Source organism: Callorhinus ursinus, unplaced genomic scaffold, assembly GCF_003265705.2.
Source record: "Callorhinus ursinus isolate GAN/ISIS: 27379988/994484 unplaced genomic scaffold, GSC_fseal_2.0 scaffold4, whole genome shotgun sequence".
Lineage (NCBI taxonomy): Eukaryota > Metazoa > Chordata > Mammalia > Carnivora > Otariidae > Callorhinus > Callorhinus ursinus.
Genome location: NW_027397066.1, coordinates 124,885,156 through 124,891,362, shown reverse-complemented (window position 1 = coordinate 124,891,362; position 6,207 = coordinate 124,885,156). Strand labels below are relative to the sequence as shown.

Below are 6,207 nucleotides of genomic sequence, written 5' to 3'. Positions count from 1 at the left end.
TGACTGAAATGGACAGATCATCTAAGCAAAAGATCAACAAGGAAATAAAGACTTTAAATGACACACTGGACCAAATGGACTTCACAGACATATTCAGAACATTCCATCCCAAAGCAACGGAATACACATTCTTCTCTAGTGCCCATGGAACATTCTCCAGAATTGATCACATCCTAGGTCACAAATCAGGTCTCAACTGGTACCAAAAGATTGGAATCATTCCCTGCATATTTTCAGACCACAATGCTTTGAAACTAGAACTCAATCACAAGAGGAAAGTCGGAAAGAACTCAAATACATGGAGGCTAAAGAGCCTCCTACTAAAGAATGAATGGGTCAACCAGGAAATTAAAGAAGACTTAAAAAAACTCATGGAAACCAATGAAAATGAAAATACAACTGTTCAAAATCTTTGGGATACAGCAAAGGCAGTCGTGAGAGGAAAGTAAATAGCAATACAAGCCTTTCTCAAGAAACAAGAAAGGTCTCAAATACACAACCTAACCCTACACCTAAAGGAGCTGGAGAAAGAACAGTGAATAAAGCCTAAACCCAGCAGGAGAAGCGAAATAATAAAGATCAGAGCAGAAATCAATGAAATAGAAACCAAAAGAACAGTAGAACAGATCAACGAAACTAGGAGCTGGTTCTTTGAAAGAATGAAGAAGATTGATAAACCCCTGGCCAGACTTATCAAAAAGAAAAGAGAAAAGACCCAAATCAACAAAATCATGAATGAAAGAGGAGAGATCACAACCAACACCAAAGAAATACAAACAATTCTAAGAACATATTATGAGCAACTCTATGCCAGCAAATTAGATAACCTGGAAGAAATGGGTGCATTCCTAGAGATGTATCAACTACCAAAATTGAACCAGGAAGAAATAGAAAACCTGAACAGACCTATAACCACTAAGGAAATTGAAGCAGTCATCAAAAATCTCCCAAAAAACAAAAGCCCAGGGCCGGATGGCTTCCCAGGAGAATTCTATCAGACATTCAAAGAAAAATTAATACCTATTCTCCTGAAACTGTTCCAAAAAATACAAATGGAAGGAAAAGTTCCAAACTCATTTTATGAGGCCAGCATTCCCTTGATCCCAGACCCGACAAAAACCCCCTCAAAAAGTAGAATTACAGACCAAGATCCTTGATGAACATGGATGCAAAAATTCTCACCAAAATACTAGCCAGTAGGATCCAACAGTACATTAAAAGGATTATTCACCATGACCAAGTGGGATTTATCCCTGGGCTGCAAGGATGGTTCAACATCCGCAAATCAATCAACGTGATACAATACATTGACAAAAGAAAGAACAAGAATCATATGATCCTCTCAATAGATGCAGAAAAAGCATTTGACAAAGGACAGCATCCTTTCTTGATCAAAACTCTTCAGAGTATAGGGATAGAGGGTACATACCTCAATATCATGAAAGCCATCCACAAAAAACCTGCAGCAAATATCATTCTCAAGGGTGAAAAGCGGAGAGCTTTTCCCCTAAGCTCAGGAACTCAACAGGGATGTCCACTATCACCACTGCTATTCAACATAGTATTAGAAGTCCGAGCCACAGCAATCAGACAACAAAAAGAAATCAAAGGCATCCAAATCGGCAAAGAGGAAGTCAAACTCTCACTCTTTGCAGACGATATGATAGTGTATGTGGAAAACCCAAAAGACTCCACCCCAAAACTGCTAGAACTCATACAGGAATTCAGTAAAGTAGCAGGTTATAAAATCAATGCACAGAAATCAGTGGCATTCCTATACACCAACAACAAGACAGAAGAGAGAGAAATTAAGGAGTCGATCCCATTTACAATTGCACCCAAAACCATAAGATACCTAGGAATAAATTTAACCAAAGAGGCAAAGGATCTGTACTCAGAAAACTATAAAATACTCAGGAAAAAAATTGAAGAAGACACAAAGAAATGGAAAAATATTCCATGCTCATGGATTGGGAGAACCAACATTGTGAAGATGTCAATGCTACCTAGAGCAATCTACACATTCAACGCAATCCCCATCAAAATACCATCCACTTTTTTCAAAGAAATGGAACAAATAATCCTAAAATTTGTATGGAACCAGAAGATACCCCAAATAGCCAGAGGAATATTGAAAAAGAAAAGCAAAGCTGGCAGCACCACAATTCCAGACTTCCAGCTCTATTACAAAGCTGTCTTCATCAAGACATTATGGTACTGGCACAAAAACAGACACATAGATCAATGGAACAGAATCGAGAGCCCAGAAATGGACCCTCAACTCTATGGTCAACTTATCTTTGACAAAGCAGGAAAGAATGTCCAATGGCAAAAAGACAGTCTCTTCAACAAATGGTGTTGGGAAAATTGGACAGCCACATGCAGAAGAATGAAACTGGACCATTTCCTTACTCCACACACAAAAATAGACTCCAAATGGTTGAAAGACCTAAACGTGAGACAGGAGTCCATCAAAATCCTAAAGGAGAACACAGGTAGCAACTTCTTCGACTTCAGCCACAACAACTTCTTCCTAGAAAGATCGCCAAAGGCAAGGGAAGCAAGGGCAAAAATGAACTATTGGGATTTCATCAAGATAAAAAGCTTTTGCACAGCAAAAGAAACAGTCCACAAAACCAAAAGACAACCGACAGAATGGGAGAAAATATTTGCAAATGACATATCAGATAAAGGGCTATTATCCAAAATCTATAAAGAACTTACCAAACTCAACACCCAAAGAACAAATAATCCAATCAAGAAATGGGCAGAAGACATGAACAGACATTTTTCCAAAGAAGACATCCAAATGGCCAACAGACACATGAAAAAGTGCTCAACATCGCTCGGCATCAGGGAAATCCAAATCAAAACTTCAATGAGATACCACCTCACACCAGTCAGAATGGCTAAAATTAACAAGTCAGGAAACAACAGATGTGGCGGGGATGCGGAGAAAGGGGAACCCTCCTACACTGTTGGTGGGAATGCAAGCTGGTGCAACCCCTCTGGAAAACAGTATGGAGGTTCCTCAAACAGTTGAAAATAGAGCTACCATACGATCCAGCAATTGCACTACTGGGTATTTACCACAAAGATACAAATGTAGGGATCCGAATGGGTACGTGCACCCCAATGTTTATAGCAGCAATGTCCACAATAGCCAAACTGTGGAAAGAGCCAAGATATCCTTCGACAGATGAATGGATAAAGAAGAAGTGGTATATATACACAATGGAATATTATGCAGCCATCAAAAGGAATGAGATCTTGCCATTTGCAACGACGTGGATGGAACTGGAGGGTGTTATGTTGAGTGAAATAAGTCAATCAGAGAAAGACATGTATCATATGACTTCACTGATATGAGGAATTCTTAATCTCAGGAAACAAACTGAGGGTTGCTGGAGTGGTGGGGGGTGGGAGGGATGGGGTGGCTGGGTTATAGACATTGGGTAGAGTATGTGCTATGGTGAGCACTGTGAATTGTGCAAGACTGTTGAATCACAGATCTGTACTTCTGAAACAAATAATGCAACATATGTTAAGAAAAAAGAAAAAGAAGAAGATAGCAGGAGGTGAAGAATGAAGGGGAGTGATTCAGAGGGGGAGACGAACCATGAGAAACGATGGACTCTGAAAAACAAACTGAGGGTTCTGGAGGGGAGGAGGGTAGGGGGATGGGTTAGTCTGGTGATTGGTATTAAAGAGGGCACGTTCTGCATGGAGCACTGGGTGTTATGCACAAACAATGAATCATGGAACACTACATCAAAAACTAATGATGTAATATATGGTGATTAACATAACAATAAAAAAAGAAACAAAATAGCTATGTGGGCTGGACTCAATTGGCCTTATTAAAGATTCTGTTTCACTACTTGCTTGCACAGTGGGCAAAGGAACAAAGGGAGGAGGGAAGAAACAAAGGGAGGCAAGTGTCTGTCAGAGGGATCCTCACTGGTTAGCCTATGGTGAAGGGGAATGACCTACACTTTGGTGGCTTGCATAAAGCTACCAGGCTGCTACAGGGAAACAAGAATTTAGAAGACCATGTTACCCTGGGTGAAATTCTAAAGAAAAATCTTATTGTGCTAGAACTTGAGACTGGCAGAATGGTCGTTTGTTCCATCCTACTTTCACAGATATCTGAGCACAAACACTGAGAAGAAATGTGACTCTCATTTCTTATAGGAAACTAGTTTTTCTGAGTTGAAAAGAACCTTGGCTCTGAGCCGCAGGAAAACAGGAAGATCATGGGGTGAGGAGGAGGTGTATAAGGGCAAGTTCAGACTTTCTCCAGGGACTGGGATTATGGAGAAGTTATGCGAAAGGCAGCCTAGAATGGTTAAGAGCATAGATTTTGGAGCCAGAAACTGGCTTTGACTTCCTGTACTGCCATTTTCTGTATGTTTTAAGCAATTTATTTCCCTGAGCCTTGTTTTCTTTAGATGAATGTCTAAATCACACTTTTCTGAGATACATATGAGAGAATTATATGAAGGTGGTTGGTATAGTGCCTGCATATAATAAGCTTTCAATAAATGAAATCTGTAAAAAAAAAAATGCTTCCATGATTGTCTTAGGAACAATTCTATTTAAATCCACTCTAGAATTTCTTCCAGGACCAGAATTCTATCAGTCTCCAGCTGTACAGTTAATTATAATCACAGAATGTTAGAGGTAAAGGGACCTTAGAGATCATCTGTTTCAACCTTCTTGTACTACAAACAGAGGTCCAGACCAAAATTTAAGTCCTTTGCTCAAAGTCCCTCTAAAGGAATTAATAGCAGGAGAGGGTGAATATCAAATTTTAAATAATTAGAACTACAGTTTTAAAAATATTTTTTCATTTACCACGTACTATAGCTTTCATCTACAGAGCTCAACAAACATCAGTCAATTAAGATGCAAATCACCAGTGCACTGTAGATAAATATTAATTATCATTACTTATTTAATAGGTATTAAGTAGCCACAGGTACAAATCAAAAACATAACAAAATTACCTTTGCTTCATTGAAGTGTAGATCTTTCTGGTTAACTTTGCCTTTTTCCTCTACTCCCTTACCAGCACTTATCTCCATATAAATGAGCCTCGGTATCATCAAGGTTGATAGCTTTGTTAATATTGATCATCTATCCTGTGCATTTCACTGCCAAACAGGACTGCAGATGTGAGGAAAGACTGTGGCCTCACATTTAGCTGTGGGTTTGCACTGCTCACCTGTACTTATGGGGCCTGGTTGTAGCTAGGTACATGGAGACAGTTAAGTAATGTTTGCCCATACAGCATCCTCTTCAAGATTTCTGTGTCCACTTAGGAAATTTCCTCTTCATGGTGCACCAGGTCCATTGTGCTCCTGAGGGGTTATTACTCAGGTGATGGTGGCCAGCTGTTTGTGCTCTCTATTGAGAGGAGAATTTCTTTAATAAGCCCTTTGATGATGGCAAAGAGGATTTAGACAAAAGCAGACAAATCTTTTGACTGTGGAGGGCTAGCAAAAGTTGTAGAACTTCATCTCCAGAACTATAAATGCAGATCCCTTTGTATCTTTTTGTGCTGCTGTAGTTTCTAAGCAGCCTGTCGAGAAGCAGAGGGTGGACCTTGTTCCCTGGAGGTTCCCTTGAGCACAATGATCACATAACACATTATAATATCCTAGGAGATCCTGCATAAATCAAACTATGTTTTGAAAAGAATTTCCTTCCCCCTGATCGCATGGAAGACAAATATGTCAACCACATCCTCCCTGGATATGCTTCTTCCTTTTCTGAAGAAAAAGATCAAGAGGAGAGATGGTACTTTTCCACAAAAGAAAAGGGCTTCTCTGTAGACTAAACAGAGTAGAAAAGAAGGTACTTGTTATGTGAGGTCTCTCACATAGGAGAGAGAAAGTGAAGACCTTGGGCCTAATAGTGCTACTGTAGGAACCCAGCTGAAACCCAGGGTTGGTGACCCTGCCTCATGTGCTCCCACTGTCTGGGTTATTGCAGAAAAAATTACAACAGAAATGAAGATTGGGTTTGATTCAAGGATTATAGTGGGTTAGAAATAAGCCTGTGTTTATGTTGCCTCCAAAAAGCTTAATAGCTGTAGAGCTTGAACTTTTGTGTTTGTTTAAAAAATGCCAGGGAACAACATTTTTTCATTTTCCTTCTGCAGTGACTGTTGGTTGCTTCAAATCCCTTCATGAATTTATTATG

The 6,207-nt window shown here is 39.6% G+C and overlaps 1 long non-coding RNA gene across 3 annotated transcripts in view; it reads right to left on the bottom strand.

Moving 5' to 3' along the window:
- LOC141372518 (uncharacterized) overlaps positions 1-5,537 on the bottom strand; it is a 116,971-nt gene extending 111,434 nt beyond the window's left edge. For all 3 annotated transcript variants that reach the window (XR_012377784.1, XR_012377786.1, XR_012377785.1), the window contains exon 1: positions 5,010-5,537. This is a non-coding gene — a long non-coding RNA (uncharacterized lncRNA). The remainder of the gene's footprint in view (positions 1-5,009) is intronic.
- Positions 5,538-6,207: the final 670 nt, after the last annotated feature.